Source organism: Aegilops tauschii, chromosome 3 (assembly GCF_002575655.3).
Source record: "Aegilops tauschii subsp. strangulata cultivar AL8/78 chromosome 3, Aet v6.0, whole genome shotgun sequence".
Classification (NCBI taxonomy): domain Eukaryota; kingdom Viridiplantae; phylum Streptophyta; class Magnoliopsida; order Poales; family Poaceae; genus Aegilops; species Aegilops tauschii.
In genome coordinates, this window is record NC_053037.3 from 333,528,342 (window position 1) to 333,543,177 (window position 14,836).

The following is a 14,836-nucleotide window of genomic DNA, read 5'->3' on the forward strand; positions in this document are numbered from 1 at the left end:
ACTAGGCCCCCCACCAGTAAACCCTAGCCGTAACCCCCCACTTCCCCACTCCCTCGTCTCCCTCCTGGCGCCGCCCCCCCCTCCCGCACGCACGCGACACACACACACCATCGCCGCCACCCTGGGCTCTAGAGCACCCGCGCTCGAGCCCCGCACCATCCGGCGACCCGGCGGCCGTGGATGAGCCGCCCGCCGGCGACGACCTCCGCCACCTCGCCTCCCCGCGTCGGCCTCGACAACGCCGGCCCGAGCCACCACCCGTGGCCCCATCACCGGACCGCCGCCACCCGGAGCTGACCTCGCCTGACGCTGCCCCGCCGTCGCCGCGTCCCCGTCCTCCTCCCCGCCGGACTGCGTCCGCCTCCCCGACACGGCGACGACGCCTCGTCCCCATCCTCCTCCACAACGGTCGCCCCCGAGCCTCGCCGCCCCGCTTCTCTCCAACGCCGGTGAGGCCACCTCCGGCCTCCAATCCCTTCTCCCTTCCCCGCGCCGTACCCGCCCGCTGCCCGCCTCGCATCGCCCCACCACGCCTGTTCCGGTAGCCGCCCGTGCCGCCGCGGATGTCGACTCCGCCGTCGACGCCGGCCAAGTCCGGCCGCCCCACGACCACCGGTCGACGTGGTCGACCCCTAGCTACCCATCGGTCCCCTTCGCGCATCGAACCGACGCCCGTAGCGCAAGCCCCGGCGGGTTCCCGCGTTGCTGCCTTCGCCGGCGCACTGTAACTCCTCGCCGGCGTTAACCACGATGACGTGGACGTCATTAACCCCCCTAACCAAATCCCTAACAGCCACTGACATCGGACCCCACAGTCCTAATTAATCTCATCGGTTTTGTTTAAAAGTCTGTTAAACAAATCACTCAATGACACTCGGGCCCCACTGGGCCCTTTGACCAGTCAAACTACTGACTAGGACTAGCCCAGTCAATGGTAGGTGGGATCCCGTGGCCCACTTTGACCAGTCAACAGGGACCAGTCAACTGCTGACTGAGCAGTCAACTAGGACCCACTGTCATCCTCACATACAAATAGCTGGGTACACTCTCTGTGTACCCGTAGCAATTAACATTTAATTTCGAATTAAAACAATTTAGAAAATGTTTTAAAACTTTAAATATTAATAATAAATAATAAAAATAATAAATTAAATTAATAAAAATAAATAATTAAAATAATAATAATAAATAAATAATAAAGATGATTAATTAAGATAATTAATTAACTTAATTAATCCTGTTAAGTTAAACTAATTAAACTTAATTAACCTAATAACTAGTTAACCTAATTAATCACTGTTAATTAGCTAAACAGTCCCTGACAGGTGGGGCCCATCTGTCAGGTTGACCAGGTCAACGGTCAATGTTGACTTCTGATGTCAGCATGACATCATGCTGATGTCATAAATCCAAATTTCGAATTAAATTAAATAATTAATTAAATTCCAGAAATTAATAAAATCTTTAGAAAATCATATCTTTTAATCCGTAACTCGGATTAAAATACTTTCAACATGAATGTTGCTCAGAATGACGAGACGAATCCGGATACGCAGTCCGTTCGTCCACCACACCTCCCTAACCTATCGAACTCGCAACTTGCCCCCTCCGGTCCGTCTGTCCGAAAACGCGAAACATCGGGAATACTTTCCCGGATGTTCCCCCCCTTCGCCGGTACCACCTACTGTCGCGTTAGGACACCCCCTAGCACTGCTCATTGTCATGTCACGCATCGTCATGCTTATGTTTGCATTATATTTACTGTTTCCTCCCCCTCTTCTCTCCGGTAGACTACGAGACCGACACTGCTGCTGCCCAGTTCGACTACGGAGTTGACGACCCCTCCTACTTGCCAGAGCAACCAGGCAAGCCCCCCCCTTGATCACCAGATATCGTCTATTCTTCTCTATACTGCTTGCATTAGAGTAGTGTAGCATGTTACTGCTTTCCGTTAATCCTATCCTGATGCATAGCCTGTCATTGTTGCTACAGTTGTTACCCTTACCTGCTATCCTACTGCTTAGTATAGGATGCTAGTGTTCCATCAGTGGCCCTACACTCTTGTCCGTCTGCCATGCTATACTACTGGGCCGTGATCACTTCGGGAGGTGATCACGGGTATATACTATATACATTATATACATGACACATGTGGTGACTAAAGTCGGGTCGGCTCGAGGAGTACCCGCAAGTGATTCTGATGAGGGGGCTGAAAGGACAGGTGGCTCCACCCCGGTAGAGGTGGGCCTGGGTTCCTGACGGCCCCCGACTGTTACTTTGTGGCGGAGCGACAGGGCAGGTTGAGACCACCTAGGAGAGAGGTGGGCCTGGCCCTGGTCGGCGTTCGCGGATACTTAACACGCTTAACGAGTTCTTGGTATTTGATCTGAGTCTGGCCATTTGGTCTATACGCACTAACCATCTACGTGGGAGTAGTTATGGGTATCCCGGCGTCGTGGTATCAGCCGAAGCCTTCTTGACGTCAGCGACTGAGTGGCGCGCGCCGGATTGGACTGGAACGCCACTAGGCTAGGTCTGCTTCCGGCCGCGTACGCAACGTGCAGGTGTGCATAGGGCGATGGGCCCAGACCCCTGCGCGCATAGGGTTAGACCGGCGTGCTGACCTCTCTGTTGTGCTTAGGTGGGGCTGCGACGTGTTGATCTTACGAGGCCGGGCATGACCCAGAAAAGTGTGTCCGGCCAAATGGGATCGAGCGTGTTGGGTTATGTGGTGCACCCCTGCAGGGAAGTTTATCTATTCGAATAGCCGTGTCCCTGGGTAAAAGGACGACCCGGAGTTGTACCTTGACCTTATGACAACTAGAACTGGATACTGAATAAAATACACCCTTCCAAGTGCCAGATACAACCCGGTGATCGCTCTCTAACAGGGCGACGAGGAGGGGATCGCCGGGTAGGATTATGCTATGCGATGCTACTTGGAGGACTTCAATCTTCTCTCTTCTACATGCTGCAAGATGGAGGCTGCCAGAAGCGTAGTCTTTGACAGGATTAGCTATCCCCCTCTTATTCTGGCATTCTGCAGTTCAGTCCACTGATATGGCCCTTTACACATATACACATGCATATGTAGTGTAGCTCCTTGCTTGCGAGTACTTTGGATGAGTACTCACGGTTGCTTTTCTCCCTCTTTTCCCCTTTCTATACCTGATTGTCGCAACCAAATGCTGGAGTCCAGGAGCTAGAGATCCCGAGGATGATTCTACATGGAGTTCGGCTTCGAGGAGTAGTTAGGAGGTCCCAGGCAGGAGGCCTTGCCTTTTCGATCGTTGCTACTTTGTGCTAGCCTTCTTAAGGCAAACTTGTTTAACTTATGTCTGTACTCAGATATTGTTGCTTCCGCTGACTCGTCTGTGATCGAGCACTTGTATTCGAGCCCTCGAGGCCCCTGGCTTGTATTATAATGCTTGTATGACTTATTTTTGTTTTAGAGTTGTGTTGTGATATCTTCCCGTGAGTCCCTGATCTTGATCGTACACATTTGCGTGCATGATTAGTGTACGGTCAAATCGGGGGCGTCACAAGTTGGTATCAGAGCCGACTGCCTGTAGGAATCCCCCTTTCCAACTCCTTGGTCGAAGTCGAGTCTAAACATTTCAAAAACTTTTACTAACATGGCTGTGTGTCTTACGGGCCCACGTCGCCATTGGGTGGTATTAGGATCTTTTACTCCCTGCCTATACTCTGGGACTCTGATCTCTCTTCTATTCGGGTTAAATGATTTTACTAAATCTAACATTAGGATCTCGTTATCACTTTCACCCGGAGAGCCCCTTATTACTGATGATCGTCTGCTGCACGTGAAGACCCTGAAGATACTCTCCGGTGATAACCCGAGAACTTGTGTTTATCGCTTTTGCAATTCCCTTTCATCGATAAACTCCTATGGATAACCACGTATACTCGCCACTCATACAATGTTTCCCAGTTGATCTTGTTATTACAAGATACCCCAAAATTCTCTTTGCTGCTCCGAGAATCTTTTGAGCTTACTGCCTTGCTGTTCTTTGCCACATGAATACCACTACGGATAATTTCTCGCACTTACCGAGTATCCGGTCATCCCCAGTTGATTCAAGTATTCCACAATAGTCTTCAAAATACTATTCGATCTTTCGAAAATCCTCAGGAGCCTATTGCTCTTGAAATTCTTGTTTGCTTGCATTATTGTTAATCCCATAAGTCTCGTAATCTTATTGGCATCTCTTGTCATTATCATTTTGAGTCCGTTGATTCAATTTGTGCGAATGCTCGCAATCCTCAATCATATCCTAGAATTCATTCTTCCGGCTCAGACGACATTTTAAACCTGAGCTGGATCTCGACCTATCAAATTGCCATCGATTGTACCCCTAAGCCTACTCAACTTATCCATCCTTGATCAGAGCGTTGCTTCTGACCCCATGATTTGGAAATCATAATTCTTTTGCATTTGAACTTTGAGTTAGTCAGTTGCTTCTATAATCAGATCTCCTTGCATTCTCCTTCCTCTGGTTGAGTACCGATGCACACATCAGATCCCTTGTGGACCATCGGTTCCTTTGTTGGATTTTATCCGACAGTGTCCTTCATAATGAATAACCTTGTGAGCCTTTCCATGGGTATATAATGCCTTTGGTAAATTGTATCATCTGTTTTTGAACAATGCTCTTCTTTCGAGCTTGTAATATTTAGTCCGAAGTTTGTGGTATATGTTCCTAAGATGCCTTGATGGGTTGAACCTATACCTTCCCTAAAAACCGTATGAACCCGAAGGTTTTCACAAGCCATACCCTTCTGGTATTTTACCAGATAATTTTCTACCATGCAACTTCATCGAACGCGAGAAGTGAATGAAAGGTTATGCATTGAAGAAGTGGGAGTCGACCTTGAACTTTGCGTTCATGCCCATGGACCCGATGAAGATCTTATCATTAAAGCTTTTCTTAAATTAAATTGTTCCATTGGTATAAGTTCATCTTATATCTGGGATCTGGCCTTTTTCAATCATGGTTCCGACCATGTTCTCTTTTAAATACCATTTCTCATACAAGTTGAGCACTTGTCTTCTGCAGAGCAATACCCTAGTCCAGCCTCTACCTTGATCTATCGTCGAGTATTACCCCCTGGTATCTCGAGATTATCATGGAACTGCATAACTTCTTATGAGTTCTTCATCAAGTGCTACATTCTCACTGATTCCAATTTTCCACGGGCTCTGAGTTATTAGTCACTCGAGAACACCGACAAGTGAATCGATTCCGCACTCCGATTCAATAACTCTAAGTAATTCTTGTTGCTTACGAGTTTAATAATCCTTCAAGTCATTACTAGCCTTATCGGCTATATCCTTATCGTGAAAACTTTTTAACTGTGCTACCCGGTCCTTCCCGGAACACAACTTTCGATGATGAGCTAAGCTTACGTCGATCTTCCTCGTCATATTAGTTCGCCTTGAACAACAAGCTTGATTTCAAGTTTGTGCCGTACCCTTGGTTCCATTAACCTATCGCTTTCATCATTCCTCTGACTTGATGTCATCGCCGATAGATTACATCTTCATGAAATCTCTCGACAAATGTGTCGTGATCAGCACCAACATTTTGAGCTCTTCCAGGATATCAGTCGAAATTCAGGATGAGAAATACCATCCTTGCCCCTCGATGATTTGTGTTATCATCGGCAACGTTATTGCCCCCCCACTCCAATTCAGACTTGATCATCATATGGAGCTCTTTCCTATCTAGCTTATGTTATGTTCTACATTGAAGTATTACTGTCCTTCATGTCAAGGATATTGTGAGAATTTCTCCACCTCTTGAGAATTCTTGATATAGTAATACTTCTCGCCATCTCCATTTGTTTTATGATCCCCGTGTTGTTTCTAACCTGAATACCGACAATTGAACTATGATGTGCGACTTCAAAACTTCTAGCAACCCTATTGCTTTGAAGTTAATGGTCGATATTTCATTCTTAGACCATTGGTTATCGAATCACCGTTCTAACATTGATCATTCTACCTAAGCCCATATTCGGGTGCACCTAACAACCAATGTTTAACTGTGTATGTTTTCCTCGAGCATACATCATTAAGTCATTCGATCTAGCTAATGTTATCTCCTTGTTCACATAGTGGTGGAAATCCATCTTTTGGAAATCTCAATGGATTGTCGCTGAGTCAATCAGTCACCTCCTCACCTCTCCTTGATGAAATGAACCCTTGTTCGGAACTCGCTTCCATAGTTCATCTCCCGAGAATCTTCGATGTCGTTTCGACAATTTGTGTTGCACCTTTCTTCTCAGGCATCCTGAGTCTGAGTTATCCTGACACCAATCAGATCTGAATCTCGGTCAGCTATGATGGTTGGAACATATTTCCAAGAGTTATAACATTGGCCTATTTATGACCCGGTAAGGTGATGATACCCAGCACACCTGGCGGGAGGACCTATTGCTATAAGTTTTCCCTTTTAGCAAGGTTAGCTGTTGTTCCATGAGGAAATTGTAAGACTTATTCTATAAGTTGTTCCTGATGGATCCTTTTTGTTTCCAAAGTCTGATCTTCACCTGTTGACCATGTCAATGCTATCTCGAAGCGTGTCTATGGTACTCCGATTTTCAACAGGAACATTTGAAGCCCAATGCTAAATGTTTCCTGCTCAATTATCCAAACACCGTTGTATGGGTAATGCCATGAAATTTCTCTCCCCTACCTAAAGAGTTTTCTACATTATATCCTGTCATGAATATCATACTCAGCTTGTCCTTGGGAAGGATATAACCTTGAAATATGTGTTTAAACACATTTTCCTTTCCATTCTTCTGTTTAATCTGATAATCATATTTTTCCTTTCCATTGTGTGGTTTAACCTTTCTGGTGAACTATATGATCTAAGCAGTAATATTCTCCTGCTTATGTAAACACCTCGGTGTACAACTCTGTCAGTAAGACCCTGTTATTATTGTTGGTGACATTTCGGTAACCACCGATGGACGAGAACTTTGCCTAATGGTCTGCCTCGTTTCAACGAGCAGGAAAATGGTTCTCTTCGTCCCTCGCCCTTGGTACCGACGATGTTGCTGACATATAACTGACAGGCTACCCTCTGCCATGCCTTGCTATCATGATCGTGCAAGATATCACCGCCCTTCCTATTTTAACCCACATGGTGGGCCCATAACCAACAGTTCCACAGGATCGAAACCTGACTCTCCTGTGCACCCCTTGTTCCCAAATTTATTCATCGCGTGTGGCCTCGTATGTAATTCACGGGCCACCGTCCCAAGTGATCAATTCTAGTATCGGACACAATACTTATTCCCGTTGCTCTGAACCCCTTTTCACTCTGTTTCAGGCAATGAACGATTGCCTATCTGCTCGAAACTTCTTATTGCACTGTCCTACTCTGCTCTCGATGTGTTTCATTTGTTCAACTCGAGAGATACTCATATGTTCATTCTTGGGATAACCCCCCAGATGATTTTCCCTTATAACATCCTATCGTTGAAGAGCTGCCCCTTACCTATTCGTAAGTACGATGGAGTTCCCCGAAGAAAGGACGACAACATCATCATGATGCATAGGAATAAAGAATTGAAGACATCAATGAAATGGATTAACTTCTTCGAGAAGATCCGTTATAATTTCGTAACCAGAACTTTCCCCCTTACCCCACCTCCTAAATCTCGGGACGAGATTTCTTGTAGTGGAGGAGAATTGTGACGCCCGGATAATTAAGCTACAGTAATCCCTCGTTAACGATGCCACGTCACCCCGTTACTGTTGATAAACTCTCGATGGTTCAGAACCGAAACAAATTCAAAATTTAAATAAAAGCAAACAACAAAAGTTTTCAGATGTTAAAACTAAAATGTTCGGATCGTGACAAATATTGCGTAGGTAGTTATGGTGAACAAACAACATTTTTATAAAAAGTTTAAATGCACTTAAATGATTAAAACAGTAGGTAAAACTATTAAATAAATGCCTTTGATATTTTATAAAATCATAAACTATTTTATCTTGAGGTAAAACTTTTTAGGGTAGTGGGTTGTTTTGGAACACTAATTTGGAGCTATTGTCATGTTTTACTGAACTAAGAATAAAGTGTAACTAAAATAAAACAGAAAAGGAAAAAGAACTAAAACTAAAACAAAACAAAAAAGAAAAACAACTGCCCCCCCTGACTGGGCCTTGGCCCAGTTGGCCGTGTGGCCGAGCGGCCTGCCGGCCCAACCCCCCCCCCCCCCCCCCCCCCCGCGCCCCTGGCCTACTAGGCCCCCCACCAGTAAACCCTAGCCGTAACCCCCCACTTCCCCACTCCCTCGTCTCCCTCCTGGCGCCGCCCCCCCCCCCCCTCCCGCACGCACACGACACACACAGACCATCGCCGCCACCCTGGGCTCTGGAGCACCCGCGCTCGAGCCCCGCACCATCCGGCGACCCGGCGGCCGTGGATGAGCCGCCCGCCGGTGACGACCTCCGCCACCTCGCCTCCCCGCGTCGGCCTCGACAACCCCGGCCCGAGCCACCACCCGTGGCCCCATCACCGGACCGCCGCCGCCCGGAGCTGACCTCGCCTGACGCTGCCCCGCCGTCGCCGCGTCCCCGTCCTCCTCCCCGCCGGACTGCGTCCGCCTCCCCGACACGGCGACGACGCCTCGTCCCCATCCTCCTCCACAACGGTCGCCCCCGAGCCTCGCCGCCCCGCTTCTCTCCAACGCCGGTGAGGCCACCTCCGGCCTCCAGTCCCTTCTCCCTTCCCCGCGCCGTACCCGCCCGCTGCCCGCCTCGCATCGCCCCACCGCGTCTGTTCCGGTAGCCGCCCGTGCCGCCGCGGATGTCGACTCCGCCGTCGACGCCGGCCAAGTCCGGCCGCCCCGCGACCACCGGTCGACGTGGTCGACCCCTAGCTACCCATCGGTCCCCTTCGCGCATCGAACCGACGCCCGTAGCGCAAGCCCCGGCGGGTTCCCGCGTTGCTGCCGTCGCCGGCGCACTGTAACTCCTCGCCGGCGTTAACCACGATGACGTGGACGTCATTAACCCCCCTAACCAAATCCCTAACAGCCACTGACATCGGACCCCACAGTCCTAATTAATCTCATCGGTTTTGTTTAAAAGTCTGTTAAACAAATCACTCAATGACACTCGGGCCCCACTGGGCCCTTTGACCAGTCAAACTACTGACTAGGACTAGCCCAGTCAATGGTAGGTGGGACCCCATGGTCCACTTTGACCAGTCAACAGGGACCAGTCAACTGCTGACTGAGCAGTCAACTGGGACCCACTGTCATCCTCACATACAAATAGCTGGGTACACTCTGTGTACCTGTAGCAATTTAACATTTAATTTTGAATTAAAAAATTTAGAAAATGTTTTAAAACTTTAAATATTAATAATAAATAATAAAAATAATAAATTAAATTAATAAAAATAAATAATTAAAATAATAATAATAATAAATAAATAATAAAGATAATTAATTAAGATAATTAATTAACTTAATTAATCCTGTTAAGTTAAACTAATTAAACTTAATTAACCTAATAACTAGTTAACCTAATTAATCACTGTTAATTAGCTAAACAGTCCCTGATAGGTGAGACCCATCTGTCAGGTTGACCAGGTCAACGGTCAATGTTGACTGCTGATGTCAGCATGACATCATGCTGATGTCATAAATCCAAATTTCGAATTAAATTAAATAATTAATTAAATTTCAAAAATTAATAAAATCTTTAGAAAATCATATCTTTTAATCCGTAACTCGGATTAAAATATTTTCAACATGAATGTTGCTCAGAATGACGAGACGAATCCGGATACGCAGTCCGTTCGTCCACCACACCTCCCTAACCTATCGAACTCGCAAATTGCCCCCTCCGGTCCGTCTGTCCGAAAACGCGAAACATCGGGAATACTTTCCCGGATGTTCCCCCCCTTCGCCGGTACCACCTACTGTCGCGTTAGGACACCCCCTAGCACTGCTCATTGTCATGTCACGCATCGTCATGCTTATGTTTGCATTATATTTACTGTTTCCTCCCCCTCTTCTCTCCGGTAAACTACGAGACCGACACTGCTGCTGCCCAGTTCGACTACGGAGTTGACGACCCCTCCTACTTGCCAGAGCAACCAGGCAAGCCCCCCCCCTTGATCACCAGATATCGTCTATTCTTCTCTATACTGCTTGCATTAGAGTAGTGTAGCATGTTACTGCTTTCCGTTAATCCTATCCTGATGCATAGCCTGTCATTGTTGCTACAGTTGTTACCCTTACCTGCTATCCTACTGCTTAGTATAGGATGCTAGTGTTCCATCAGTGGCCCTACACTCTTGTCCGTCTGCCATGCTATACTACTGGGCCGTGATCACTTCGGGAGGTGATCACGGGTATATACTATATACATTATATACATGACACATGTGGTGACTAAAGTCGGGTCGGCTCGAGGAGTACCCGCAAGTGATTCTGATGAGGGGGCTGAAAGGACAGGTGGCTCCACCCCGGTAGAGGTGGGCCTGGGTTCCTGACGGCCCCCGACTGTTACTTTGTGGCGGAGCGACAGGGCAGGTTGAGACCACCTAGGAGAGAGGTGGGCCTGGCCCTGGTCGGCGTTCGCGGATACTTAACACGCTTAACGATTTCTTGGTATTTGATCTGAGTCTGGCCATTTGGTCTATACGCACTAACCATCTACGTGGGAGTAGTTATGGGTATCCCGGCGTCGTGGTATCAGCCGAAGCCTTCTTGACGTCAGCGACTGAGTGGCGCGCGCCGGATTGGACTGGAACGCCACTTGGCTAGGTCTGCTTCCGGCCGCGTACGCAACGTGCAGGTGTGCATAGGGCGATGGGCCCAGACCCCTGCGCGCATAGGGTTAGACCGGCGTGCTGACCTCTCTGTTGTTCTTAGGTGGGTATGCGACGTGTTGATCTTACGAGGCCGGGCATGACCCAGAAAAGTATGTCCGGCCAAATGGGATCGAGCGTGTTGGGTTATGTGGTGCACCCCTGCAGGGAAGTTTATCTATTCGAATAGCCGTGTCCCTCGGTAAAAGGACGACCCGGAGTTGTACCTTGACCTTATGACAACTAGAACTGGATACTGAATAAAATACACCCTTCCAAGTGCCAGATACAACCCGGTGATCGCTCTCTAACAGGGCGACGAGGAGGGGATCGCCGGGTAGGATTATGCTATGCGATGCTACTTGGAGGACTTCAATCTTCTCTCTTCTACATGCTGCAAGATGGAGGCTGCCAGAAGCGTAGTCTTCGACAGGATTAGCTATCCCCCTCTTATTCTGGCATTCTGCAGTTCAGTCCACTGATATGGCCCTTTACACATATACACATGCATATGTAGTGTAGCTCTTTGCTTGCGAGTACTTTGGATGAGTACTCACGGTTGCTTTTCTCCCTCTTTTCCCCTTTCTATACCTGATTGTCGCAACCAAGTGCTGGAGTCCAGGAGCTAGAGATCCCGAGGATGATTCTACATGGAGTTCGGCTTCGAGGAGTAGTTAGGAGGTCCCAGGCAGGAGGCCTTGCCTTTTCGATCGTTGCTACTTTGTGCTAGCCTTCTTAAGGCAAACTTGTTTAACTTATGTCTGTACTCAGATATTGTTGCTTCCGCTGACTCGTCTGTGATCGAGCACTTGTATTCGAGCCCTCGAGGCCCCTGGCTTGTATTATAATGCTTGTATGACTTATTTTTGTTTTAGAGTTGTGTTGTGATATCTTCCCGTGAGTCCCTGATCTTGATCGTACACATTTGCGTGCATGATTAGTGTACGGTCAAATCGGGGGCGTCACAGAGTTCATCGGGAGGGCTTGGACGGAACAGCCGATGGAAACGAGGCTTGGCATACTGCAGAACGGAGGAAACGGCCTTGTGTTCGATTGGCCACGGTCGAAACAGGATCCTGTTCATCAGGAGGGGTCTGGCGTACCGCAAAATGGAGGAAACGGACCTCCTACGGTCGAAACGGGGGTCCTGTTGATCGGGAGGGGTGTGGCGTACCGCAAAACGGAGGAAACGGACTTGTGTTGGAGCGCTACGGTCGCAACGGGGGTCCTGTTCATCGGGAGGGGTGTGGCGTACCGCAAAACGGGACTCCACGGGATACTGTTCATCTCCACCGTCGACCCCATCCAGCCTCCACGGGCTACTGTTCATCCACCGTCGACCTCCTCCAGCCTCCACCTGCGATTGTTCATCCACGGGCTCCTGTTCATCCAGCCTCCACCGCGCGCTACTCCACCGGCTACTGTTCAACCAGCCCTCTCCACGGGCTCCTGTTCAACCACCCCTCGACGGGCTACTGTTCATCCAGCCCTCACCGTCTACTGGTCAGCCAGCCCTCCACGGGGTGGTCCTGTTCATCCAGACCTCCACGGGGTCCTGTTCATCTAGCCCCAACCAGCTCGATCGATCGGGGTCCTGTTCATCCAGAGGCAACACCACGGGGTCCTGTTCATCCACCCCCACCGGGAACTGTTCATCCAAACCTCCCCCCCAGCAATGCTCACTGTTCATCCAGAGGCAGCATCGATCAGCTTCAGTTAGCAGCAGTAGCGAAGGAATCGCTCGATTGGGTTCACTTAACAAACATCGATCGATCGCTCGGGTTCAGTAACACGTAGCCTGCAGTGCAATCGCTCGGGTTCAGTTAGAGCCCAACGCCTCGCTCGGGTTCAGTTAGAGCCCAACATCTCGCACCCACGCGCGTGCGTGTACGAGAGAAACGCGCATCGCTCGGCCCCGACCACCCACCATAACCGGGAACACCCCGATATTTTCCTCGCCCTCGCTTCTACCACGGTTTTTTCCGTCATGGACGGCCCAAAGAATGTCATGCAGCTGCGTCTCCGGCCCGCCCAGGACGAAAAGCCCATTTTCTGTCATGATTTTTTGTCATAGAAGTAGGAGCCCACCACATCTATGATGATACCGGGTTTTCTCACAATTATCCTCATAGAAGTGTCATAAGTATGACAGAAAAAAATTCGTTCGGCCCAAAATGTCACGGATGTGTTTTTTTTTGTAGTGCACGGGGCTGCCGGTGCTCGATACCAAGCAGCCATGTCGGGTCTCCATCGACGACGCCGTCGCCGGCCACTTCATCCACGACGTCTCTCCCCCATGTCGTTGCTTCCTCGGCGGCCACTTCGTGTTGCTGCTCTGCTCTGCTATTGCTGTCGGTCGCGCAGCTGCTCCGCTCATGCTCTCGTTCATGCTGCTGCTCTGCTATTGCTGTCGGTCGCGCAGCTGCTCCGCTCTTGCTCTCGTTCGTGCTGCTGCTCTGCTCTTGCTCTCGCTCGCGCTGCTGCTGCACGACCTCCGGAAGCTACAGGAGTTGCTGCTTTAGCACTCGCTCGCGGTTCTGCTGTACGACTTGCTCTCTGCTAAGCGTCTGCTGATTTAGATCACTCCTTCTCTGCTACTAGTGCTCGAATGCCCTAAGCATCTATTGCAATGCTCTTCTACTAGTTCAATCAGTTTCGACAGTAAAATTCAGTTTTGACTGTAAAGTTTAGTTTCTTCAGTTAAGTTCAGAGTAAACAGTATTTACAGCATCTGTCGGAGCGGCCATGGCACGGCTGATGCGTTTTACATCTAGCACTTTTTGGTGATGTATTTTACATCATCTATTGCAGATGATATTAGAGTCCCACTTCATATTAACGTTGTCTGTCTTGTCCTGCTTCAGCCTCGATGCCGTACACCTCACCAGAGCTGCTCCAACGACGGAACCGTCCATCACAGCAGAGCAGTACCCTCGGCACCGTTTCCAGAGGCCTCAGATCTTCTTCCCCGCCTCCGACAGTCACACTAGCATCACCACCCTACACGTCCAACCCAATGATGTTGAGGTCGACAAGGCTATACCAAATAGGTTGTAACACTCATTGCATCACTTTGTTACTGTGCATTCATGTCGATCCCTTAGGGATCCTTTGCTATGGTACTACTATTCATGCATTTGGTTAGGAGTGGAGCAAAGCAAAACTGGAGGGTTTTTTCCTTTGGTGTCTCTTTCAAAGAAAAATGGTAGGAATTTTAATATCCAGTTGGACGTCCTTTTCAAATTAATATGCATAAAGAACAGGACTAATTGCATTACTGGCATAATAAGATTCTTATTTTTTTCATTTTCACGTGGTTTGACTTTAATTTGACCATGTTTCTCCATTCCTGTGTTCTTCCAATTCATGTGAACCAAACACCAAGGTTCACAGAAATCCTATGTTTCCAAATGCTCTGTTTTGCACGTGCATTCCTATCCTATTCCTATGTTTTTCCTGTCCCTGCGTTTATAGAATCATCCAATTCTAAGGAGCCCTTTCAGATTTACTTCATTTTCAGATAGGCGTCAAAGAAAACGTTGTGTGTTATGTCCTGCTCCTGTCGTGCCGTCATCCACCCCACCTGAGGTGCACCCTCGACAGAAGCGTTCACTGCAGCAGAGATTCCCCCTGCAAACTTTCTTTCGCCGCCTCAGATCATCTTCCACGTTGCCGGCAGCCACGCCAACTGCATTACCATCATCGACAGAGCAGATGAACCTAAGAACTACACAGTTCCGTAAGAGAGGTCGCAGTCTTTCGTGTTTGCTTATGTTATACATCGGTTATTATTACCTTCTACTTTATCGTTCAAATTTGAGTTTTAAAATGCCCGTGGGTCTCATATCGAGGCAGCAACGAATAGTATCTATCTACTATCTTGTTCATCTGGGGTCTTCTATGTGGTTCATGTTGGGTGGGAAACAAAAAATAGATGATCCATTGTCTATCTTTTTAAACTAAAGCTATAATCTACC